At 43.8% G+C, this 27,538-nt stretch overlaps 1 long non-coding RNA gene across 1 annotated transcript in view; it reads right to left on the reverse strand.

The window, feature by feature from the left end:
- Positions 1–27,088, reverse strand: part of LOC134482624 (uncharacterized) — a 36,501-nt gene extending 9,413 nt beyond the window's left edge. The window contains exon 1 of the long non-coding RNA XR_010059010.1: positions 26,791–27,088. This is a non-coding gene — a long non-coding RNA (uncharacterized LOC134482624). The remainder of the gene's footprint in view (positions 1–26,790) is intronic.
- Between the last annotated feature and the right edge of the window lie 450 nt (positions 27,089–27,538).

Genomic DNA, 27,538 nt, shown 5'->3' on the forward strand with positions numbered 1-27,538 from the left:
CCCAGCAACAGAAACCTAACTAGGACATTCCACCTGGGTGTATCTCTGTAAGAACAGGAAACCAAACCCTTCCCTTGTCCTCCTTATGGGAAGCTCTTGAATTTCTTGTGACTATTTTCCAATGTGCTGCATTCAGGATCATTTCCTTGTTCTAGAAACTGGGCATGGAAGTAGAAATGATTCTGTCAAAGTTCTGGGAAGAGGATGTGGGCTCACATGAACACATGTATATCTTTGCAATGTACACAAGATATACACACATGTGTCCATGTGAATGCATGTGATTTCATTCTAGGTGGCCTTTGACTTTCACTTCCTGGCTCTTTTGTCAGCCCTCAGCTGTGCCCAGCTTGTTCACTTTGGCAAGAATTAGGAGCTTGGTTTTGAAACAGATCCTTATCAGATGGCACCAGGTATCATGTGGCAATAATAACAAGACAAGCCAGAGTTTCTCTGGGACAAGGGGTGGGACACCTCTGTGTGGTTGAGATTACAAAGCTCCAGACTGTCCCACCCTCTGTGAGGTGAGGAAAGGAGGGAAGAACTGGCCCTGGAAGAAGCAGTCACTCGGCTGGGAGCACTCCTTGACCCCGTTTCTGCCCTCAGATATTTAGGTTGAGAGGATGTCCCTGGGCTTTTTTCCTTAGAGCACTGCGCAGATGCCCTTTGGGAAGCTCTTGGGGCCAGCAGCTGTGTCAGATTCCTCATTCTCCCAGGTTCTAACCTAGAGCCCAACCTAAAGATGCTATTCATTGTTTTAGAAACAGAATCAAGGATTGAGGACATTTAATGAAAATTTAATTAAAAAATACCTGTCACTATTTTTTGTTGTTGTTGTTGTTGTTGTTGTTTGAAGTAAAGCCAACTGAAATGAACATTTTGGGGCAAAGCTCATTGGTAGGTCACTTCCCTTATATGCTCAAAGCCCTGGGATTGATCTCCAATACTAATCAACTAATCAATTGAGCATTAGGGTTTCAGCACATTTTTGTCTTCTGGGACCAGTATTCTTTACTTAGAAATGCACATTTCGATGTTCTTGGATGTTACACACATGAACACTCTTGCCAGCTGAGGATGTGTGTGTGTGTGTGTGTGTGTGTGTGTGTGTGTGTGTGTGTGTGTATGAATGTATAAACAGTTATTTTTGTATTCCTGTGACCATAATACTTGGATAAAACAAGAGGAAATATTTAATTTGGCTCTTGGTTTCAGAGGGACAAGTTCATCCTGGTAGTGAAAGCATGGCAAAGAAATGCAGATCAAGGGGTTGGGGATTTGGCTCAGTGGTAGAGCGCTTGCCTTGCAAGCGCAAGGCCCTGGGTTCAGTCCCCAGCTCCGAAAAAAAGAATAGAAAAAAAAAAAAAAGAAATGCAGATCAAGGTGGCTGAAGAATGTGGTAGATGCTGTTCACATCATGGAAGACTTGTATGAACTAGGGTCCTGGTATAACTTTCAAAAGCTCACCTCCAGTGATTTCTTTTTTCCAGTGGCATTCTTCCCTTTCTAAGATCTCACAGTCACCTAAGACAGTACTAGCAGAGGGAGAGTAAGCCATGAACCTGGGACCTGAGGTGATGGCTCAGTTGATAAAGTGCCACACAAGCATAAAGATCTGAGTTCAACCCGTGTGAAAAAGGCAAGGCATTGTGAAACACTCTTCAATCCCAGCTCCAGGGAGCTGGAGGCAGGTCGGTCTCTAGGGCTCATTGACCAGTCAGACTAGGTTACTTGGCAAGTTCTAGGCCAGTGAGAGTTCCTGTCTCAAAATAAGGCAAATTATCCCTTTAGAAGTATACCCCTGCCTGGTCTCTGATCTCTGTGTGTACCCCCATATTGTATATGCATATATATGTGTGTACACATGTACTTGTGGGATGAATTTGTTTGTAACAAGAATGCTTGTCTCTTTATGACACTAGAGCCTCATGCATTACCACACACCTCACATTTGCATCCTGTTGTCAACTTTTGCTTGGTACCATAAGAGCTAAGTCCTAGCATTTCAAAACTGCCTCATCTCACATTTGCAGCTCAGGAGTATGCACTGACCTTCTAGATCCCCAGACCAACAACACCTCAGAGTGTGGTGGAGAAAGCTCTTTTCAATGTCTTTTATTAGGGCCAGCACACAGGTCTACCTAGTTCATTTCTGGGACAGGGATCCTGAGCTCTGTACTCCAAAGCAGGCTGAACTGCTTTAGAGGCTGTTGCCAGGACAGTAAGCCACTAACTCCCAGGTGTCAACGCACTTGATACCCTTTACAACAGCATCAAGTACCTTGTCCTGCATTGCGTTAGGAAGGTATTGCCATCCCAACACAGAAGAGAGATCTGTGTAGCATGTACAGGAATTAAAGGCGATCAAGTCTAAACTCCTGCTTCTAAGAATGTTCTTTCCAAATTTGTGGCCCAGTGCATGCTTGTATATGGTAAGGCCTGTAACACCTCTTGAGCTTGATTTGAGCCTACATTACATTCAGACATCACTGCCCAAAGCCTCTTAGGGTCCCTGATCCTATCATACTCCTTGCTCTGTTCACACACGGTCTCTGCACAGGACTGCTTGGCATTTGAGAAGTGATCATTTGTGGCTTTCATCCCTCACAGAGGAGTTTTCTAGAAGGCCCAGGTCTTATTCTTAGTTTGGCCAAAACGAGAGCTGGGTGCTCATTTGCGAGGTGGTTTAATGTCAGAACATTAGTTTCACAGTCTGGAGGCTAGAACACCAAGGTCAAAGTGTGCACTCTGGCTTATGCTGACGCTCTTTTTGGTGTTCCATAGCAGTGGTGACATCACTGTAGTAACACCCCCCCCACACCTTCATTTCCACATAGCATTCTCCTTATATGCCTGCCTTTGAGCCAAATGTCCCCCTTTTATAAGGACATCAAAATATTAGGAAAGGGCTCTCCCTAATGACCTCACTTTGATAGCCTCTGTAAAGATCCTGTCTTTCTATTTTGGACTAGAGTGAGACAGGAATCAACTCTTAATATCTAGTAGCCATGGTTTCAAGTCCTTGAGAAAGTAAGTGAACCTCACAGACTCTTGGTGACACAGTGAACAATATGTATAATGTGCATATGTATATAAAGTGGTGTGTGGTGTGTGTGATGTATGCATGTGTGGACAGTATATTTGCTATGTGTGAGGAGAGTGTGTATGGAGTGTATGGTATCTTTCTGTGTGTAATATATATGGTATATGGGTATAATGTTTATATAGTGTATGTGTCTTAGCTAGGGTTTTTTTTTTTTTTTTTTTTTTTTTTTTTTTTTTTTTTTTTTGGTTCTTTTTTTTCGGAACTGGGGACCGAACTCAGGGCCTTGTGCTTCCTAGGCAAGCGCTCTACCACTGAGCTAAATCCCCAACCTCTTAGCTAGGGTTTTATTACTGCAACAAAACACCATGACCAAAAAGAAAATTGGGGAGAAAAGGGTTTATTTGGCTTACACTTCTATATTGCTGTTCATTATTGAAGGAAGTCAGGACAGGAACTCAAATAGGCCAGGATTCTGGAGGCAGGAGTTGATGCAGAAGCCATGGAATGGTCTTGCTTACTGGCTTGATTCACATGGATTGCTTAATCTGCCTGATAGAACTTAGGACCACCAGCCCAGGGATGGCACCACCTCAATCATTGATCACTGATTGAGAAAATGCCTTATACTTGGATTTAATTGGGGCATTTCCTCAACCAAGTTTCCTTTCTCTCTGATGACTCTAGCTTGTGTCAAGTTGACACACAAAACCGGCCAGTACAACATGTAACTCATACATGTGCCTATCACTTTGAGGAAGTGTTTTATTTTTTTATTCTACCACACCATTCTGTATGCATAAGGACCTCTATATCATTTAAAGAAACAAAACAAAGCCAATGCCACACAGACTGAGGGTGCATTGTGTGTGTGTGTGTGTGTGTGTGTGTGTGTGTGTGTGTGTGTGTGTGTAAGTCTGTATACATGTGTGGTTTGTGTGTGAGTGTGTTTATGTGCAGCTAGTGTGTGTGCTGGCTGGGCAAATACTGAGACACAAACTAGAGTTATCCTAAATGAGGGAATCTTAATTGAGAAAATGCCTCCATGAGATCCAACTGTAAGGCATTGTTCTTAATTGGCGATTGAAGGGGAAAGAACAAAAGACATTTTCAGTGTTTTTTCTGGGCCAGCATGCAGGCCTGGGAGGGCCCATCTCATTGTGTGTGGAGCCATTCCTGGGCTGGTGGCCCTGGGGTCTGTGAGAAAGCAGGATAAACAGGCTAGGAGAAGCAAACTGGCAGGAAGTACCCCTCCATGGACTCTGCATCAGCTCCTGCTTCCTGATTTCTGCCATGTTTGAGTTTCTGTTCTTATTTCTCTCTATGATAAACAGGCATATGAAAGTATAAGGAGAATAAAACCTTTTGTCCACAACTTGCTTTTGATCATGGTGTTTCATTACAGCAATAGTAATTCTAACTATGACAGTGTGGGTAGTGTGAACAGTGGGTGTAGGGTACATGTATGTACACTATGTAGTTATGTGTGTGATAGATATGTATACTTCTGTGTACATAGGTCTGTGCAGCATATGTATGTGTGTAATATGTGTGGTATATAATATGTGTGTAGTATAGTGCATATAACATGGAATGCATTAAATAACATAGAATTGGAACCTTTAAAATGGTTCATTGTGCTAGGCAGGGTCCAATGGAGAGAAGGGAGGAAAAATGAAAAAGAGGGAGGAGGTATGTATATATGACGTGTAAGCTTCCCTGTGTTTGAAAAAACTCATGTGACCATTTGAAATTGAACAGTCTGAGTACACAACCTTAGAGAGTCCTCTGAGGTCTGGGAGCGCCGTCATTTCCTTTCTGCCAGCAGCAGACTCTGATATGGAGCCTTAAGCTATGGCACCAGCATGTGATGCTGCACCAGTGCTGTATGTCTTTGGCTTAAGGGGACAGCCCCTCTAGAGATGTTCCAGGCAAGCATCTCCAGAACAGAGCTCTCTATTTCCATAAAAGACACCCCCAGATTTTGGTGACCACTTCAGGGTTCAGGACATCCCAAGTCCACATTGGAAGATGTAAACAACACTAGGCTATAAGTTCAAGAGCGCACATGGATGGGCATGTGGAAGCTTTTAGATATGCAAATCATATTTCCTAGTTCTTGGCAAGGTTAAGATGTGAATTAAAAAAAAATAGAGAGAAACAGAGGCTGGAGATGTGGCCCCTGAATATTTGTTGGCAGAATGCTTGCCTAGTATACTAAAAAGCTCTGGATTCTGTCTCCTGCAGTTGTACATGGTTTGGTGGTCATGTCTGTAATCTCAACATCTAGGAGGTAATGGCAGGAGGATCAGCCCCACTTCTTTCAGCCTAGTTGGTAAGTCTGCCATTCTGACTGCACAAAAATATGCACAGCAGCCTGTCCAGCTGACGTCTCCGGGCTGGCTTTCTCAGTGCCCATCACGAGTGACAACTCATGCCTCTTAATCAGAGCATCAAGTGATTCTGTCAATATCACCACGCTTGTTGTTTTACTGCATATCACTCCTTTGAGGCCCACTCCGAGCTTCCTGCTGGTCCTTGGCTCTTTTCCAAAGGCCTGACTAATTTCCTGTGCTGAGGGCTCAGCCTTCTTATCATGAGAACTCCAAGTTTAGAGAGTCTGAGCCAGTTTCAGAGTGTTCCTTCCAGGCACTTTGTACCCACAGCTTGGGTAGATAGGAGACCCAAATCCAGGCCTCGATTCTGCCTTTACTAGAGTAAATCCAAATCTGAACTCTGCTGCCCACTGGCTCACATCGTGGCCCTGGATTAGGTCTACTGACTATAAAAATGGGCCCAGTTCATTCATCTCTAGTTCCATAGAGGTTTTGGAAAGGATCAAATTAATACATGTGAAACTGTAAGTCACAAATTAATATAAAATGACATCATTTTTATTACCTGTTTACTCTGCCTCTCCCTGTATACTTCTTTTGGGGCTGGGGGTTGGGCGAGACAGGGTTTTAGGTTGCCCAGATTGAACTTGGACTGACTATATAGCTGAGGCTGGCTTTGAATTCCTGGTCCTTCTGCTTCCACTTTCCCAGTGCTAAGTTTATAGGCAAGCATCACCACACCCAACTGGAAAATAAAGTCATTTACTTTGTGTAGGAGTGTGGTACTGGGGAGTTTGAACCTATGGCTTCGTGTATGCTAGGTGAGTGCTATACCATTAAACTGCATCTCCAGACACTCCTGCCCCAAGCATTTTGATTTAAAAAATTTTTTTAAAGTTGGAGAAATACTACAAAAAAAAATCTGGATAACCTTTCCTCAGTTTCACCTGTTATTAAAATTGCCTTTTGTTTTCTCAAGCATTCTCTCCCTCACTTCACCTCTTATTTACTTACCAGCAATTTATTGTACTGCATAGAAATAAACTACAAGACCTCATAGCTCTTACTGTAAAAGTCCTGGAGTGTAGAGAATTGACTGAAAGCAAAGCAGTGTCTGGCAGGCAGCACTGGGCCTAACCCTCAGCTTGGGCTTGACTGCAATGTTGAAGCTTATGGGCAGAGACACCTCATGTTTTTTTCTCACAGTCCTGAGTTTGAAAACCCAAGGTCAAGGGTGCTAACAGCCATGGTTCTGGGTAGGATCCTCTTCCTAACTTGCTCATCTTCACATGGGAGAGAGATGGGGAAGAGGAGAGGAAGGGATGAAGAGAAGGAGCATAGACAAAAGGGAGGGGAGGAAGGAGAGAAGAGACAGGAGAGAAATAGATACAAAAAGAGGGGTTGGAGAGAGATCATGCGAGAACACTTCCATCAGGGCCCCACCCTGTGACCTCATCTAAATCCTTTTCCCTCTTAACAGCCTCTCCTTCAGATGCCACCACATTGGGAGTTTAGTCTTCATCTGGGGAGACAGAAACATTCAACACACAATTACCATAGACGAAATAACAGGATCCAAAACCTAGCCTGCACTCAAACGCTCCAATTATCTCACAGTCTTCCTCACATACACTCCTCTGGTTATTATGTCTCTTTGGTCATCTTTCCTCCACTTCTGAGCCCTTGAAAGATGACTGGTCTGGCTGGCACCACTCTAGAATTTTCCTCCTTTCCACACACATGTGTGATTTGTGATGTGGACAATTTCGAAGTCCCCGAGTCAATTCCCTTGCAGAATGCCCCTTCGTATGGATTGGTCTGTTTGTTTCTAAGTAGGCTCTGATTACATTTCTCGGACAAGAATGCACTCAAGTGTCATGGACACCATGCAAGAGGAGGCCCAATTTGTGTTTATTCCAGTGCTGGGAATATAGGCTGTTTGCTTGGTTAAAATGATCCAATCTAAAGCGCTCTCTCTCTCTCTCTCTCTCTCTCTCTCTCTCTCTCTCTCTCTCTCTGCTTTCCCTTTAGGAGCCCTAAACACCCTGCTTTTAATATCCCGTGACTCTTTTTCAGATGATCTTTACCTCTCTCAATTGTTCATTTACAGCATTTTAACTTTTAATTTTAACTCAGCAGCTTGACAGTTTTCTTAACTGAATTTTTTTTCCTGCTAAAGCACACGGAGAGCAATTCATTATTTTTAAGTCTCTTTTTGTTTCCTAGACAAGGCCTCATATAGCTCATGCTAGCCTCAACCTTATATATCGAAGGAAAACTTTCAATTGTTCTGTGTGCACACATGTAAGGGCAGGTATGCAGATGACAGAGCACCCATGTTCCCAGTCATTCTTTGATTTCCACCTTGTTTGAGGCAATTCTCTAGCTTGCTACTGTGTAAACACTATTCTTTTTTTTTTTTTATTAACTTGAGTATTTCTTATATACATTTCAAGTGTTATTCCCTTTCCCGGTTTCCAGGCAAACATCCCCCTCCCCCCTCCCCTTCCTTATGGGTGTTTCCCTCCCAACCCTCCCCCCATTGCCGCCCTCCCCCCATAGTCTAGTTCACTGGGGGTTCAGTCTTAGCAGGACCCAGGGCTTCCCCTTCCACTGGTGCTCTTACTAGGATATTCATTGCTACCTATGAGGTCAGAGTCCAGGGTCAGTCCATGAATAGTCTTTAGGTAGTGGCTTAGTCCCTGGAAGCTCTGGTTGCTTGACATTGTTGTACTTTTGGGGTCTTGAGCCCCTTCAAGCTCTTCCAGTTCTTTCTCTGATTCCTTCAACGGGGGACCTATTCTCAGTTCAGTGGTTTGCTGCTGGCATTCGCCTCTGTACTTGCTGTATTCTGGCTGTGTCTCTCAGGAGCGATCTACATCCGGCTCCTGTTGGTCTGCACTTCTTTGCTTCATCCATCTTGTCTAATTGGGTGGCTGTATATGTATGGGCCACATGTGGGGCAGGCTCTGAATGGGTGTTCCTTCAGTCTCTGTTTTAATCTTTGCCTCTCCCTTCCCTGCCAAGGGTATTCTTTTTCCTCATTTAAAGAAGGAGTGAAGCATTCACATTTTGATCATCCGTCTTGAGTTTCGTTTGTTCTAGGCATCTAGGGTAATTCAAGCATTTGGGCTAATAGCCACTTATCAATGAGTGCATACCATGTATGTCTTTCTATGATTGGGTTAGCTCACTCAGGATGATATTTTCCAGTTCCAACCATTTGCCTACGAATTTCATAAACTCGTTGTTTTTGATAGCTGAGTAATATTCCATTGTGTAGATGTACAACATTTTCTGTATCCATTCCTCTGTTGAAGGGCATCTGGGTTCTTTCCATTTTCTGGCTATTATAAATAAGGCTGCGATGAACATAGTGGAGCACGTGTCTCTTTTATATGTTGAGGCATCTTTTGGGTATATGCCCAAGAGAGGTATAGCTGGATCCTCAGGCAGTTCAATGTCCAATTTTCTGAGGAACCTCCAGACTGATTTCCAGAATGGTTTTACCAGTCTGCAATCCCACCAACAATGGAGGAGTGTTCCTCTCTCTCCACATCCTCGCCAGCATCTGCTGTCACCTGAGTTTTTGATCTTAGCCATTCTCACTGGTGTGAGGTGAAATCTCAGGGTTGTTTTGATTTGCATTTCCCTTATGACTAAAGATGTTGAACATTTCTTTAGGTGTTTCTCAGCCATTCGGCATTCCTCAGCTGTGAATTCTTTGTTTAGCTCTGAACCCCATTTTTTAATAGGGTTATTTGTTTCCCTGCGGTCTAACTTCTTGAGTTCTTTGTATATTTTGGATATAAGGCCTCTATCTGTTGTAGGATTGGTAAAGATCTTTTCCCAATCTGTTGGTTGCCGTTTTGTCCTAACCACAGTGTCCTTTGCCTTACAGAAGCTTTGCAGTTTTATGAGGTCCCATTTGTCGATTCTTGATCTTAGAGCGTAAGCCATTGGTGTTTTATTCAGGAAATTTTTTCCAGTGCCCATGTGTTCCAGATGCTTCCCTAGTTTTTCTTCTATTAGTTTGAGTGTGTCTGGTTTGATGTGGAGGTCCTTGATCCACTTGGACTTAAGCTTTGTACAGGGTGATAAGGATGGATCTATCTGCATTCTTCTACATGTTGCCCTCCAGTTGAACCAGCACCATTTGCTGAAAATGCTATCTTTTTCCCATTGGATGGTTTTGGCTCCTTTGTCAAAAATCAAGTGACCATAGGTGTGTGGGTTCATTTCTGGGTCTTCAATTCTATTCCATTGGTCTATCTGTCTGTCTCTGTACCAATACCATGCAGTTTTTATCACTATTGCTCTGTAATACTGCTTGAGTTCAGGGATAGTGATTCCCCCTGAAGTCCTTTTATTGTTGAGGATAGCTTTAGCTATCCTGGGTTTTTTGTTATTCCAGATGAATTTGCAAATTGTTCTGTCTAACTCTTTGAAGAATTGGATTGGTATTTTGATGGGGATTGCATTGAATCTGTAGATTGCTTTTGGTAAAATGGCCATTTTTACTATATTAATCCTGCCAATCCATGAGCATGGGAGATCTTTCCATCTTCTGAGGTCTTCTTCAATTTCTTTCCTCAGTGTCTTGAAGTTCTTATTGTACAGATCTTTTACTTGCTTGGTTAAAGTCACACCGAGGTACTTTATATTATTTGGGTCTATTATGAAGGGTGTCGTTTCCCTAATTTCTTTCTCGGCTTGTTTCTCTTTTGTATAGAGGAAGGCAACTGATTTATTTGAGTTAATTTTATACCCAGCCACTTTGCTGAAGTTGTTTATCAGCTTTAGTAGTTCTCTGGTGGAACTTTTGGGATCACTTAAATATACTATCATGTCGTCTGCAAATAGTGATATTTTGACCTCTTCTTTTCCGATCTGTATCCCCTTGATCTCCTTTTGTTGTCTGATTGCTCTGGCTAGAACTTCAAGAACTATATTGAATAAGTAGGGAGAGAGTGGGCAGCCTTGTCTAGTCCCTGATTTTAGTGGGATTGCTTCAAGTTTCTCTCCATTTAGTTTAATGTTAGCAACTGGTTTGCTGTATATGGCTTTTACTATGTTTAGGTATGGGCCTTGAATTCCTATTCTTTCCAGGACTTTTATCATGAAGGGGTGTTGAATTTTGTCAAATGCTTTCTCTCTAATGAAATGATCATGTGGTTCTGTTCTTTCAGTTTGTTTATATGATGGATCACGTTGATGGTTTTCTGTATATTAAACCATCCCTGCATGCCTGGGATGAAGCCTACTTGATCATGGTGGATGATTGTTTTGATGTGCTCTTGAATTCGGTTTGCCAGAATTTTATTGAGTATTTTTGCATCGATATTCATAAGGGAAATTGGTCTGAAGTTCTCTTTCTTTGTTGGGTCTTTGTGTGGTTTAGGTATAAGAGTAATTGTGGCTTCGTAGAAGGAATTCGGTAGGGCTCCATCTGTTTCAATTTTGTGGAATAGTTTGGATAATATTGGTATGAGGTCTTCTATGAAGGTTTGATAGAATTCTGCACTAAACCCATCTGGACCTGGGCTCTTTTTGGTTGGGAGACCTTTAATGACTGCTTCTATTTCCTTAGGAGTTATGGGGTTGTTTAACTGGTTTATCTGTTCCTGATTTAACTTCGATACCTGGTATCTGTCTAGGAAATTGTCCATTTCCTGAAGATTTTCAAGTTTTGTTGAATATAGGTTTTTATAGTAAGATCTGGTGATTTTTTGAATTTCCTCTGAATCTGTAGTTATGTCTCCCTTTTCATTTCTGATTTTGTTAATTTGGACACACTCTCTGTGTCCTCTGGTTAGTCTGGCTAAGGGTTTATCTATCTTGTTGATTTTCTCAAAGAACCAACTTTTGGTTCTGTTGATTCTTTCTATGGTCCTTTTTGTTTCTACTTGGTTGATTTCAGCTCTGAGTTTGATTATTTCCTGCCTTCTACTCCTCCTGGGTGTATTTGCTTCTTTTTGTTCTAGAGCTTTTAGGTGTGCTGTCAAGCTGCTGACATATGCTCTTTCCTGTTTCTTTCTGCAGGCACTCAGCGCTATGAGTTTTCCTCTTAGCACAGCTTTCATTGTGTCCCATAAGTTTGGGTATGTTGTACCTTCATTTTCATTAAATTCTAAAAAGTTTTTAATTTCTTTCTTTATTTCTTCCTTGACCAGGTTATCATTGAGTAGAGCATTGTTCAATTTCCACGTATATGTGGGCATTCTTCCCTTATTGTTATTGAAGACCAGTTTTAGGCCGTGGTGGTCCGATAGCACGCATGGGATTATTTCTATCTTTCTGTACCTGTTGAGGCCCGTTTTTTGACCAATTATATGGTCAATTTTGGAGAAAGTACCATGAGGAGCTGAGAAGAAGGTATATCCTTTTGCTTTAGGATAGAATGTTCTATAAATATCCGTTAAGTCCATCTGGCTCATGACTTCTCTTAGTCTGTCGACATCACTGTTTAATTTCTGTTTCCATGATCTGTCCATTGATGAGAGTGGGGTGTTGAAATCTCCCACTATTATTGTGTGAGGTGCAATGTGTGTTTTGAGCTTTAGTAAGGTTTCTTTTACGTATGTAGGTGCCCTTGTATTTGGGGCATAGATATTTAGGATTGAGAGTTCATCTTGGTGGATTTTTCCTTTGATGAATATGAAGTGTCCTTCCTTATCTTTTTTGATGACTTTTAGTTGGAAATTGATTTTATTTGATATTAGAATGGCTACTCCAGCTTGCTTCTTCTGACCATTTGCTTGGAAAGTTGTTTTCCAGCCTTTCACTCTGAGGTAGTGTCTGTCTTTGTCTCTGAGGTGTGTTTCCTGTAGGCAGCAGAATGCAGGGTCCTCGTTGCGTATCCAGTTTGTTAATCTATGTCTTTTTATTGGGGAGTTGAGGCCATTGATGTTGAGAGATATTAAGGAATAGTGATTATTGCTTCCCGTTATATTCATATTTGGATGTGAGGTTATGTTTGTGTGCTTTCATTCTCTTTGTTTTGTTGCCAAGACGATTAGTTTCTTGCTTCTTCTAGGGTATAGCTTGCCTCCTTATGTTGGGCTTTACCATTTATTATCCTTTGTAGTGCTGGATTTGTAGAAAGATATTGTGTAAATTTGGTTTTGTCATGGAATATCTTGGTTTCTCCATCAATGTTAATTGAGAGTTTTGCTGGATACAGTAACCTGGGCTGGCATTTGTGTTCTCTTAGGGTCTGTATGACATCTGTCCAGGATCTTCTGGCCTTCATAGTTTCTGGCGAGAAGTCTGGTGTGATTCTGATAGGTCTGCCTTTATATGTTACTTGACCTTTTTCCCTTACTGCTTTTAATATTCTTTCTTTATTTTGTGCGTTTGGTGTTTTGACTATTATGTGACGGGAGGTGTTTCTTTTCTGATCCAATCTACTTGGAGTTCTGTAGGCTTCTTGTATGTCTATGGGTATCTCTTTTTTTAGGTTAGGGAAGTTTTGTTCTATGATTTTGTTGAAGATATTTACTGGTCCTTTGAGCTGGGAGTCTTCACTCTCTTCTATACTTATTATCCTTAGGTTTGATCTTCTCATTGAGTCCTGGATTTCCTGTATGTTTTGGACCAGTAGCTTTTTCCGCTTTACATTATCTTTGACAGTTGAGTCAATGATTTCTATGGAATCTTCTGCTCCTGAGATTCTCTCTTCCATCTCTTGTATTCTGTTGGTGAAGCTTGTATCTACAGCTCCTTGTCTCTTCTTTTGGTTTTCTATATCCAGGGTTGTTTCCATGTGTTCTTTCTTGATTGCTTCTATTTCCATTTTTAATTCCTTCAACTGTTTGATTGTGTTTTCCTGGAATTCTTTCAGGGATTTTTGTGTCTCCTCTCTATGGGCTTCTACTTGTTTATTTATGTTTTCCTGGAATTCTTTCAGGCATTTTTTGCGATTCCTCTCTGTAGGCTTCTACTTGTTCTCTAAGGGAGTTCTTCACGTCTTTCTTGAAGTCCTCCAGCATCATGATCAAAAATGATTTTGAAACTAGATCTTGCTTTTCTGGTGTGTTTGGATATTCCATGTTTGTTTTGATGGGAGAATTGGGCTCCGATGGTGCCATGTAGTCTTGGTTTCTGTTGCTTGGGTTCCTGCGCTTGCCTCTCGCCATCAGATTATCTCTAGTGTTACTTTGTTCTGCTATTTCTGACAGTGGCTAGACTGTCCTACAAGCCTGTGTGTCAGGAGTGCTGTAGACCTGTTTTCCTCTCTTTCAGTCAGTTATGGGGACAGAGTGTTCTGCTTTCGGGCGTGTAGTTTTTCCTCTCTACAGGTCTTCAGCTGTTCCTGTGGGCCTGTGTCTTGAGTTCACCAGGCAGCTTTCTTGCAGCAGAAAAGTTGGTCTTACCTGTGGTCCCGAGGCTCAAGTTTGCTCGTGGGGTGCTGCCCACGGGCTCTCTGCAGTGGCAGCAACCAGGAAGACCTGTGCCGCCCCTTCCGGGAGCTTCAGTGCACCAGGGTTCCAGATGGTCTTTGGCTTTTTCCTCTGGCGTCCGAGATGTGTGTGCAGAGAGCAGTCTCTTCTGGTTTCCCAGGCTTGTCTGCCTCTCTGAAGGTTTAGCTCTCCCTCCCACGGGATTTGGGTGCAAAGAACTGTTTATCCGGTCTGTTTCCTTCAGGTTCCGGCGGTGTCTCAGGCAGGGGTCCTGCCGCTCCTGGGCCCTCCCTCACGGGAGCTCAGAGGCCTTATACAGTTTCCTCTTGGGCCAGGGATGTGGGCAGGGGTGAGCAGTGTTGGTGGTCTCTTCCGCTCTGCAGCCTCAGGAGTGCCCACCTGACCAGGCGGTTGGGTCTCTCTCATGGGGTCTGGGAGCAGGGAGCTGCTGCGGGCCGGGATCCGCAGGTGTCGTAAACACTATTCTAATCAGCATCTTCACCTCCCATTTTACCACAGGGGCACTGGGACTAGACACACTGTTTTGCTTTACATAGCTTCTGGTCATCCAAACTCAGGTCTTCACACTTGTGAGACAAACACCTTATCCACTGAGAAATCTCCCTACCCATTGGATTCTTTTTTTTTTCCCCGCTTGTTTTCAGGCTGGCCCTCAACTCACAGAGATCTTCTTGCTCTGCCTCCAGAGTGCTAGGATCAAAGCTGTGCACCACCACTTATGGGTGACCCTTGAACTCTTGATCCTCCTGTCTCCATCTCCCAGGCACTGGGATTGTAGACATGCACTACATAAGCATGCCTGGTTTATCTGAGTCTCATTATTTCACTGGGTCTGTGCTTCATTGCACACAATGTAGAATACAGCATAGCTTATTTACTCTTTACTATTATTTAGGTTCTTGTTATTGGTGGTGCTTGCTTTGCTGTTGGAAATGCTGACTGCATGAAAGTCTTTGCACGTCTGCCTGTCATCCCCTCCTTTGAGAGACTTTCCTGGAAGTGTATGTTCAGTTCTGTTTTCCATGCAAGCAGGCAGACTGCTCTCCAGAAATATCACACAGTTCACACTTTGGTGAATCAGCTGTAAGGGAACAACAGCTCCAACACACATGGAAACAGACCCGTCCAGATGGCAGGACATTTTGCAAGAGAACTGGCTGGCCCAGAAGCTTCAGAAATGTTCATATCTCAATAGACACACATACGTATGCACCCACGTGATACACGCATGCTTGCCTACACATACCACCTGCAAGACAAAGGGTTAAATAATTTCTCACGTAGGTCAGAACTCCAAATGAAAGGTGTCGTGTGCTCTATTTTCTCCTTGGCTTCATTTTATATGTTTAAGAGAAACATTGGGAGAAATCTCAGTCTATAAAGTATTTGTAAGTATAAGGATCTGTGTTTGGTTCCCAGAGCCTATATGATCTAAACCTGGTATGGTGGCACATGCTTATAAACCCAGCAGTAGGCAGGTGTAGACAGGCAGATTCCTGAGTCTCACCTGCTTGGCGAGTTTCTGGAAGATGAAAGGAGCAAGAAGAGTAGCACTTGAGGAAAACACTTGCAGCTGCCCTTCGACCTCCCCTGCATGTGAGCATGTGTGCACAAGCACCTGAAAACACCCATGTAGCTCCACACACATGAAACATTCGCACAATCAAAAATGCTCTTCTAATTAAAAAAGAAAGCACTGGTGACAACTGACCAAGGTGGCTTGTGCATCAACCACAGCTAATGGCCTACAAACTTGCAAAAGAGTAGTGTGATGCTTTTGAGTTTCTCTCTGGATCTGAGGATAAGGAAATAATTTTTGACCCTTGTTGAGAAGCAAAGAACAGACTCCTATCGTCTTGTCCATTTGAGTGGCAGGGTTACTTCTCTGCAGGTTCTCCCCACCTCGACCACCTTTTTGTTTCTCATAGTTTTGCCAATCTAGTGAGTCAATAACTCCCTTGCTTTCCACGGTTCATCTATGGTGCACTGAGTGTTCTCAGGCACATCTTTGTCATGAGATGCCTGATGACACAAAAGAAAGGAGGAAAACTGGGATTGCCCATTGTTCCAGAGGGTTCAGGTCATGATTGTTTGGCCCCCAAGTGCATGAAAGAACATCATGGTGGGAAGAGCTGGTGGTGGAGGAAAACTGTTCTCGGACAGAAAGGAAACAGAGAGATTCCAGGAAGGAGTCAGTGACAAGCTATTTCCCAAGGACCCACCCCAAGAGGCCTGACTTCTCTAGCTAGGCCCTTCCAGAACTTTTCAAAATTAACCCTCTGCTGGTGACTTTTATGTCAATTTGACTAAAGCTAAAGCCATCCAAAAGGAGGGGACCCCACTTAAGAAAATTCCTGAAGAGTCTTGAATACATGGGCACAGAACGTCGATGGCTTATGCTGTAAGATCAGCAATAGACAAATGGGATCCAATAAAATTGCAAAGTTTCTGTAATGCAAAGGATACTGTCAACAGGACAAAACGGCAACCAACAGATTGGAGAAAGATCTTTACTAATCCTACATCTGATAGAAGGCTAATATCCCATATATACAAAGAACTCAAGAAGTTAGACTCCAGAGAATCAAATAACCTTATTAAAAAATGGGGGTACAGGGGCTGGGGATTTAGCTCAGTGGTAGAGCGCTTACCTAGGAGGCGCAAGGCCCTGGGTTCAGTCCCCAGCTCCGAAAAAAAGAACCCCCAAAAAATGGGGGTACAAGCGCAAGGCCCTGGGTTCGGTCCCCAGCTCCGAAAAAAAGAACCAAAAAAATGGGGGTACAGAGCTAAACAAAGAATTCACAGCTGAGGAATATTGAATGGCTGAGAAACACCTAAAGAAATGTCCAACATCCTTAGTCATAAGGGAAATGCAAATCAAAACAACCCTGAGATTCCACCTCACACAAGTCAGATTAGCTAAGATCAAAAACTTGGGTGATAGCAGATGCTAGCAAGGATGTGGAGAAAAAGGAACACGCCTCCATTGCTGGTGGGGTTGCAAACTGGTATAACCACTCTGGAAATCAGTCTGGTGGTTCCTCAGAAAATTGGATATAGTACTACCTGAGAACCCAGCTATACCACTCCTGGGAATATTCCCAAAAACATGCTCCAACATACACCAAGGTCACATGTTCCACTATGTTTACGGCAGCCTTATTTATAATAGCCAGAACCTAGAAAGAACCCAGATGCCCTTCAACAGAGGAATGAATTCAGAAAACGTGGTACATCTACACAATAGAGTACTACTCAGCTATTAAAAACAATGACTTCATGAAATTCTTAGGCAAACAAATGGAACTAAAAATATCATCCTCAGTGAGGTAGCCCTTCAAGATTTCTGTATTTCAAGGGTCTGTCAGTTGATCCTGGGCCAGAAAAGTGTGCGTACTTGTTGCTAACAGGGGACTGTGCTAGTGGAGATTTGTCTCTACAACTTGTCTCAGTTCTGGAAGCCATGTTAGGCTTCCTATGTTTATAGCTATTTGGTCATTCTCAGATTTTTGATGGAGTTGAAGACTATTTAGTTTCATAGCCTACCCAAGCTAATTAACTTTGAAAAAAACATAATTGTCTAGATGATTTTCTAATGGTAATAGTTGTGCACAGCTTATAGTTGATCAAAAAGGGTTTTTTTTAAAAAAATTAAACAGAAAGGATAATGTGTAGTGTGATGTCATTATGCAGCAAGGTGGGTCCAGGATAAGACATAGTCTATCATTAGATGAGAAGGAAGGGTAAGCAGAGAAAAGTCTAGGAAGGAGAGGACTCAAGATAGAGACGGAGGAAGGTGATTCCAATCCAGGAGGTCTAGGCCAATTTTTATCTTGTCTAGGTGGGCAGATTCTATCTTTATTAATTGACAGTGAATTTATTCTGTGGATGTATTGTGGATTGAGTATTTAACATGTAACCCATCTGATTGTTGGGTTACAATTTGTTGGCTCTTGATTTTACCGGGTGAGTGGCTGGAACCAGAGAGTTCCCGGCTGGCCAGGGCTGGCCAGGGTGACTAGCAACCAGAGCAGAGAGACTGCTGGTGATAGAAGATAGCTAGGCTAACGTGGCTTGGTGCCACACTGAAGCCAGCCGCTACTGAGATAAACTAAGGTTAGTTCTATATGGCCCTATGGTGCCAGAACTAATGCCAGGGAGCGACCACCCAGGTCCAAGTGTACCAGAGCCCATCATGGAGAGGTGATGCACGGGAACCCGTTGTGCTGTTTTCTAATCTTACAGCAACAATGGTATGCACTCACTGATAAGTAAATATTGGCCCAGAAGCTCAGAATAATCAAGATACAATTTATAGACCACATGATGGTCAAAAAGAAAGCCCAAGTATGGATGCTTCAGTCCTTCTTAGAAGGGAGAACAAAATACTCACAGGAGAAAATAGGGAGACAAAGTATGAAGCAGAGACTGAAGGAAAGGCTATCCAGAGACTGCCTGACCTGGGGATCCATCCTATACACAGTCACCAAACCCAGACACTATTGTGGATACCAAGAAGTGCTTGCTGACAGGAGCCTGATAGAGCTGTCTCCTGAGAGGCTCAGTCAGAGCCTGACAATACAGTTGCGGATGATTGCAGGCAACCACTGGCCTGAGAACAGGGTCCCCAGTGGAGGAGTTAGAGAAAGGACTGAAGGAGCTGAAGGGGTTTGCAACTCCACAGGAAGAACAACAATATCAACCAACCAGCCCCCCCGCCCCTGAGCTCCCAGGGACAAAACCACCAACCAATGACTATACATGGAGGGACCCATAGCTCTAGCTGCATATGTAGCGGAGGCTTTGTTGGGCATCAATGGGAGGAGGAGAGGACCTTGGTTCTGTGAAGGCTCGATACCCCAGTGTAGGGGAATGCCAAAGTAAGGAGGCGGGATGGAGTGGATGGGTGGGTGGGGGAGCAGCCTCACAGAAGCAGGGGCAGTGGAGATGGGATAGGGGGTTTCCAGAGGGGAAACCGGGAAAGGGGATAACATTTGAAATGTAACTAAAAAAATAGTCAATAAAAGAAAAGAAAAGAAGGGAAGAAAATGCTCCATAAGATTGGGCTACAGGCAAGCCTATAGGGAATTTTCTTGACTAGTGATTGATGTGGGAGGGTCCAGCCCATTGTGGGTAGTGCCATCCCTGGGCTGGTGGTTCTGGTTTTTATAAAAAAAGAAGGCTGAGCAAGCCATGAGAAGCAAGCCAGTAAGCAGCACCCCTCCATCGTCTCTGCACCAGCTCTTGCCTCTATGTTCCTGACTTTGATGATGAACAGCAGGAGCCAAATTAAGCCTCTTCTCCTTAAGTTGACCTGGTCATTGTGTTTCCTCACAGGAGTATAACCCTAAGGATAATCCTAACCCTAACCCCACCAGCCGGGAGCCAAGCATTTAACACAGGAGCCTGTGGGGACGTGCCACACTCAAACCATAACAATGGGTAAACCATATTGTGAAGTGCAAGCAAGACAAGAGACATACCTAGATTTCCCATCTAAGCTAGGTGACTTACATCATGTTATTTAAACTTTCTGTGTCACTGGCTCCTGTTTTCTGGAATAAGAACTTTAACAATCTCACTGAGTTGTGGCGAGAACCCAAAGAGACTGTTGCATAAAACACTTGGCATACATTCCAAAGCCATGCTTCAGCAAACACCAGCATTTTCACTGGCACATTAACCCTGCTGTGTGGGGATGGAGACTGGGTTTGAAACTGCCACACAAGGGAAAATGAGTTGATAGGGATTGTGCTTGCCCTGAGCAGCACCTCCAGGTCCTCAGGAACCATGTAGCATGTGCCCTGTGGAGAGGGCTGGGGGTAAGCAGATGCCAGGGGTGGGGATATCTCATAGACAAAGCTCCTATTCTAAAAAGATACTCATTCCCCTCCCCTTGGCTAACAGTCTATTGAAACAATGGAACCTAAGAAGTTGGAACTTCCCTAGGAGTCCATGCTTAGGACACACACAAACACACACACACACACACACACACACACACACACACACACACACACACACACACACCAGAAGAAACTAGTATGAGAACAGTGATGGATCAGTGAGGGGCAGGATGACACCTTGATTAGAACTGCTTAATTTTGCCCTCTATTTAAACCCTAGCCTTATGTTTGCCCCCCTAAGCGGTGTTGGATGAATGACTGGACCTTTGTTCTTTTTACCAATGTGGCCATGTTGAAAGCATCACCTTCTGTCTTTCACTGTTGCTTGTCTCTTCAATTGGCTGGGCCTGGCTTTTTAGGGCTGCCAGGGCTCAGGATTTGACCCTGACATCTTCAGTAACAAGATTAGGGGGGTGGGGGGAGGGAGAATAAAAATGTGTTTTGTCTTCCAAGAGCTTAATTAAGGAAAATAAGGCAAGAGAAGGGAGAGAGCAGCCCACTAGAGACGCCTTGGCTAGACACGATTTTTGAATATGCTATAAATAGCTACTCTATCTGCTTTACTCCTGCACTTGATGAAGCCTCCGATACAACAAAGTGCCATTTCTTCGGAGGTGGTGCCTGACTTCCCTCAGCCCTCTGTTTTCTCTATGCTCCCTAAGGTTCCCTTCCTGTCTGTGCACCAGACACTCTATTCTTGGGAATCTGCTGGGCTTGCCCAGAGCAGCCAAAGATTGCAGTTCTCTGAGGGGGATCCAGAGCAAGGTGGCCTGGCAGGCTTCTTCTATAGTCATAGCTGCCCAGGATTCGGTGACTAGGAGACAAGGTCAAGGCCACTAAGCAGGAAGTGGCTGCAGCAAGCTCAAAGTAGCTTCCAGGGAAGGAAACTTTGGGAGAGAATTCTCTTCCCTGGAGTGTTACCTGAATAAGACAGGCATTCTCAGATGATCTTTGGTGAAATAACTCGTGCACTTTATTCCTTGTGGATAGGATCTTATAAACATTTTGGGGGTGTGTTGGGATCTAAATGCAGATGCTTTCTAAGATTGGCTTGGTCTGAGATGTTAGGGATGCCTCATCTGCAAGTAGAAGGGCTTCACGTGTTGTCCCTATGTGACTGATTATTACAGTGCTCTCCATAGGGTGTTGTGCTCACGTGCTCCATGACAGGAACCTGGTCAGGAGTAGATTTAAATGCCTACCATTCTCAATTACGAGAATTGCTGGAGTTTCTAATTCACTTAACCTTACCATATTTTCTATCTGGTATCTTGGTCCACTGCCCCAAAGTCCCCATCTTTCAAATCCTATACAAAGACCAGCCTCTTGCCCAAGGGACCCCTTGGAAGTACTGGGATGATGGTAAAAGCCTGACTTACAGAATAATCTTAGCCCAAAACCTTGGATTACGCCAGACACTATCCACAGACCGCATGAAGTTCAAGAAGAAGGATGACCAAAGTGTGGATACTTTAGTCCTTCTTAAAAGGGGGAACAAAAATATTCATAGGAGGAGATATGGAGACAAAGTTTGGAGCAGAAACTGAAGGAATGGCCATCCAGAGCCTGTCCCACCTGGGGATCCAGCTCATATACATACAACTACTAAACCCATACAATATTGTTGATGCCAAACTGCATGTTGACAGGAGCCTGATATAGCTGCCTCCTGAGAGGCTCTGCCAGATCATGACAAATACAGAGGCGAATGCTAGCAGCCAACCATTGAACTGAGAATGGGATCCCCACTGGAGGAGTTAGAGAAAGGATTGGAGGAGCTGAAGGGGCTTACAATCCCATAAGAACAACAATACCAACAACCAGAGCTCTCAGGGAGTAAACCACTGCCCAAAGAGTACACATGGACAGACCCATGGCTCCAGCTGCATATGTAACAGAGGATGGCCTTGTTTGGCACCAATGGGAGGAGAAGTCTTTGGCCCTGGGAAGGCTCGATGCCCCAGTGTAGGTAGGATAATGTCAGGGCTGGGAGGCAGGTAGGAGTTGGTGGTTGGGTTAGGGAACATCCTCATAAAAGAAGGGGGAGGGGTTTATGGACAGGAAACCAGGAAAGGAGATAACATTTGAAATGTAAATAAAAATATCCAATAAAACAATAAATATAAAAAACCAAACCAAAAAACAAATGCAATTGGCTACCATGTCATGGAGGATACGGCTTCATCAGAGTGTTGTTTTTCCTGAAGTATCATTTCTGCTCCTGGAATTCTGGTACTCTGTGTGTGAAATCTTACAGCCAGAGAGTTCCCAGTTGAGAAGGGAAGCTGCAGTATTGGGGGGGAAATAGGAAGTGGCTGAAGATGAAGGGGAGGAGTGTCAGTGACTTAGAGTATCTCAACATAAAGCGTCACGAGAGGGCTTGGGGTCAAGCCTTTGCCTATCATGTTGATGGGCCTGGGTTTGGTTCCTAGAACCACCGGGTTTTTTTTAAAGGGAAGAAGTGTCACATGTTCCTATGAAAGAGAAGGGCTCTCAGACTGTGATGGGTGACTACAAAGGAGCTTGTAAACTGCCCCCTGGCGTCTTCAGGCCTGCAGGCTAGCAGCAGCCGGTGAGGCTGTCTCTGATCTACATGCTTCTGCTCTCAGAGCAGTGTACAGACTGATCTCAGTGAGGCTGATTAATTAGAAAGTGGACAAATGAGGACCAGTGAGATGAATCGTCAAGTAAAGGTACTTGCTGCCAAGCCTGGCTACCTGAAGTTGATTGCTGGGACCCACATAGGAGGGAGGAGAGAACCTACTCACTTAGGTTGTGCACTGAACTCCAAATAGATGATAGATGATAAATAATAGATAGATGATAGAGATAGGTGATAAATGATAGATGATAGATAAGTAGATAGAGATAGATGATAGATTAGATAAATGATAGATAGATAGATAGATAGATAGATAGATAGATAGATAGATGATAGATGATAGATAGACATCAAAAGTAGACAAAAAAAGTGGGGCCTGGTGGTATAGGTCTGTAATTCCAGCTACAAAGGAGGCTAAGGCAGGAAGATCTTTGAATTTGATGCCGGCCTGGATTGTTGAGTGGGTAAGTCTAACCTGGGCAATTTCTCTGGAGAATTGTCATAAGGTAAAAAGAAGTAGGAAGATAATGGAGAATGAAGCTCAGTGTGGAGCACTTGCATAGCATGTGTAGGCCCTTGATTCAAAGCCCAGCACTGCAAAGGAATAAAAAAGAACAAGAACAAAAAGGAAGTAGAGAGCAGAGAAACGATAGCAACAGATAAGTTGTAAAGGAGGCACCAACGGCCTCAGAAAGGTAAAATATCTGGTTGATATCAATAGAAACCATCAGTTGTGACAAGTGACAAAGCTGTGAAATCGTGGGTAGAACAATGGCAGAATAGCTAGCACAGAGCCTTTTGTCCTGGCCACTTCCTTCCCTGACTTTATCCCAGTAAAACAACAGAAATATACAAATGAAAATTTAAAAACCTGTTTCAAAATGTATTTATTGTGCTAAGCACTATTTAGCAAAGAGGCAAACACTTGAGGTTGACCTCTGGTTCACACACACACACACACACACACACACACACACACACACACACACACACACACACTTTATTCATACATACACACAGGCTTTGCTTTCAACTTTCTGCAGCTCAGGCCTAGTCTGTGCTGTAAACAAAGTCAAGACGTGACCCTGGACTGTCAGAGAATAGGGATACTGAAATCTCTAGAAACCTTCAAAATCTACCTGGAGTTTGAGGGAGAGAGGCTTCCTCAGCCTCGCTGTGAGGATAACCGGATGGAAGTCCTGTGACTAATACCCACTTCCAGGGCTTTAAGAGCTATGGGATGACTCAGCCACTGAGACACAGCTTTAACTGATGCCAGAAAACACATGGGGCTAAATCCTATTAGCTGGCCTCTGAGTGGACCTGGAGGGGAGGCAGTGTCAGCATCTTTTAAAACTGGATAAGTGTACTTGCTTTGGCAGCACATATAAAAACTAGATGAGTGCAGAGTCTGTTAATGTAACCAGGCAGAGTCTCTTCCCTTTGGGAAGCCTGACTTTCCTACCTCCTGCAAACAAGTTCTCTGAAAAAAATGAAAACTCATACCTGTGTTAAAGATGCTATTGCAGGAGGAGGCTGAGGACTTGGCCCAGTGGGCAAAAGTGTTCGTTCCACAACCACAAAGACCCAAGCTTGATCCCCTGCACTTATGTAAAAAGCTGGGCTTTGCAGCTAGGAAGGCAGACAAGAAAATCCCTGGGGATCCCCTGCCAGCCAGGCTAGTCCAGGCTCAGAGAGAGAATATGTTTTCAAAAATAAGGTAGACAGCAATTGAGGAAGACACCCAACATCTACCTTTAGCCTCCACATACATGATCATGTATATACACACGAGGTCTAGTGACTCACCTTCATGATTGTAGCAAGTTGGAATTCTAAAGATCAGAATCAAATCATCCTGCTCTGTTTTTGGTCCCTTTGAAAGCCATTCATTGTGCACACTATGTCTAAATATTAGGAGCTTTCAAATGTACTCTTAGCAGGCCACTAGCTTTCAGCAATCTAAAGCCCAGAGCGTTTTCAGATAACAGCATGCCAGGAAATTTAGTAAGGTTGAGTGGGTCCGAGACCCTGGCACCCAGGCACCCTCCTGAGATGGCAGGGATCTCTCTACTCCCTACTAGATTCCTGGCCTGGAACAGGTGCCATACTTTATAACCTGTGGTCACATAGCCCCAAACAGAGTTTTTCATGCTAATGAGGTATCTAGAGGCCCTGAAGGTTTATCCAATAAGCTTCCCTTCCCAGACATTCCTCCATGCAAAAGGTATTTAATCTCTGACTCACCCTGAGGAAAAGATGTGCGACTATTTTCCATGATGAACAATCAACAGTTAGGAACCAAGGACTGTCTCTTTCTTCTAAACTTCCATGGGGAGCATGGAGAAAGGCCTTCGCCTATAGAGCTGTAGCTTAAGTCTCCCATAGAAGGTCCCTCTGCACTCCCAGACAGCCACTGCTGAGCTAAGGACTTTTGTCAGTGATCTAAGCCTAAAGTCCCACTCCTCCAGCTAGGGCTCATAGCCCTTAGCCCTCGGCCCCAAACTCGTTCCTAACTCCATGCAACCCCAGGGACCCAGGGATGCCTAGATGTCCAGGAGTTTGAGAGCCTCCCATCCAAGCCTTGTCTCAGATCCTTGGACCCCTGACACTTTGTTCCCAAATCCTTTGTGTGGCTTTCCAGCAGTGATTGAATGTCCAGGAGCTTGGGAATCCCAGCTCGGGCCTCTGACACCCTAGGTGGCATTTTCCCACCTCCTGAATGGTGTCTGCACTAACACCTGTCATCGGCAATGTATCCTCATTTCTTCTGCCTAGAGGCATTTCCCACATGCCAGTGGTGGGGCGAAACTCAGACCCACATCCAAGGTCCCGAAAAATGCACTTGGAAAATGCCGTGATCTGTGTTCTTTGTTCTGTAACTAATAAGATATCCTCATGCAATCATTTCCATAGTTCAATGTGTTTGGGGTGTTAACTGAATCCATGTTCAGGGGCCATGGCTCAAGAATAAATTATATCTTACTCCCTTTGAGATGAGAGCTGTGTCTTGCTTTGCATAGCCCTGTTTTCCTCTCTTCCTCAGGAGAATTTACCTGAGTGGAGGCTCATTGTAACCTGTCCCTCTGGGCAGGAGCTGGGCAGCCTGATCAGCCTAGAGGCTTCTCAGTCCCCACCAGGGACAATGTCACAATCACTCACCAGCACCAGAAGGTGGACATTCGGTGCTGAATGAAGGTACCAGACAGAAAAGATGAGGACCCAGCATTCAAGATACTTCTTTTAAGAAGAATTTTTTTATATTGGTATATACTAATTGCACATATTAACTGGTTTCACTATGGCATTTCCTACATGTAGTTAGTATATTTTTACCCTCTTCCTTTATTGCTGTCTCATGTCCCCTCCCTATCCTGCTGATTTCCTTCCTCTTCCTATTTCTTCTTTTAGCTTCATGTCCTTTTCTTTTCTTTTTCTTTTACTGTGACCCCATGAGTTTCATTAGGGGTAGCTAGGGGCTATTTCCAGTAGCATGGGCAACTTACCAATGGCTCTACCACTGAGGAAAATGTCTCTCCCTCTCTCAGCAAATGTTAACTCTCTCTAAGTCCTGAGGGAGGATGAGGCATCATGAGTCCCTCTTCTAGTCAATATATCACTTTAATTTTGAAGTAAGCCCTGTCTGGAATCATTTCAGGGTGCTGGCATCCCTGATCCTAGGACACAGCTGCTCAGTTCCTATATACTGCAGGGGTTAGAGGTGACCAGCTAGAACAAAGACTCTCTTGTCACTAATGGAGTCAGCCTGAGTTTTTAGCCTTGGTCTATGTTGCTTTTTCCTAACTCAAATCCAGACTTCTTTCAGCTTCTGAGTGCAATGAACCTACTCCCTGCTTCAAACTTGTCAGCATTTCTCCTGCTCAGGAGAAAATCCAAAGTCCTTCATGGTTCAACTCTGCTTTTTAACTGCATCCTTTATCGTAGGAGTCTTTTTTAATTGACACATAAAAATGTATGTATCTATGGACCTAGTTGTCTCAGGCCTGCCATTCCAGCTACTGAGAGGTGGAGGTAGGAGGATCAAACATGTCTGTGCTACAGAGTAAGATTAAGGGCAGCCTAGGTAACTTAGTGAGACCCTATCTTAAAACTAAACTTGAAAAGATGACAGCAGACAGAGCTCAATGGCAAAGCCCTTAGTTCAAGCCCCAGTACTGTAGATAGATAGATAGATAGATAGATAGATAGATAGATAGATAGATAGATAGATGGATGGATGGATGGATGGATGGATGGATAGATAGATAGATAGATAGATAGATAGACAGACAGACAGACAGACAGATGATAGAATTATTGAGCCCTGTACCACCCTGTACATCTTTCAACATTGCATCTTCTTCTGTCCCCAGGTAGGTCACAGACCAACATCACTACTACATGGAGCCTTTAGTGTCCTGGTGATCTTAGGCCATTCCGCTGGCCTTGAAAACTCCCATTATTACCTTTCCATCCTCACCTGACTTGTGCTTTCCATTCTTCCCAGCTAGGTTGTTTCTTTCTAGAAGTTTCCTTTATGCACTCTGACACATGTGAGTGTGCCTCCTTCATATTCCCACAGAAGAGTCTTGCTGTCCTCAGAGTGTGTCTGAGCCCAGATTTTTCTACCTCCTTTCCAATCTGTCCTTCCTGGATCAGAAGGGTCAGGCCATCTCCATCTCTGGGTCCCCAAAACTCTCCTGTGTTGTCTGGCACAAAGCAGATAACTGACGAATATTTGTGGCTGAATGTTCCGCATGTCCATGTGATTTTCATAATTTTTGCTATTTCAGATACAGTTGTCTGTGCCTCCTTTTTAAACCTTTGGCTGCCTACTGAATTTGGCCAAGTGACTCATAGTTTCTCTCACCAGAAGCTGCCGCCTACTTGTGCTGTACACAAGGCAGCCTCCAGCATCCCAGCCCCCTGCACATAAGTTGAGCCTCAGTGATACTGTGTAGAAGCCCTAATGTTACACAGAGAACCTGGCTTTCCACAGGCAGCATAAGGAGGCATGTGTTTAGGACTATGAAGCAAGCAGTGTCAAGTCTGTATGAGGATTCATATTCTTGTGATGTGCACATGAAATGGTGGTAAGAAAAACCTGAGAGTTGTAAGACTAGGTAGAGAACCAAAGGGATGTTCCATAGAAATTAACACATCAGGGAATAGGAACTAGATATGAATGAAGAAATGGAACTTGGTAGTTGACTAGGTGTAGGATGTAG

This window comes from Rattus norvegicus, chromosome 17 (genome assembly GCF_036323735.1).
Source record: "Rattus norvegicus strain BN/NHsdMcwi chromosome 17, GRCr8, whole genome shotgun sequence".
Taxonomy (NCBI): Eukaryota; Metazoa; Chordata; class Mammalia; order Rodentia; family Muridae; genus Rattus; species Rattus norvegicus.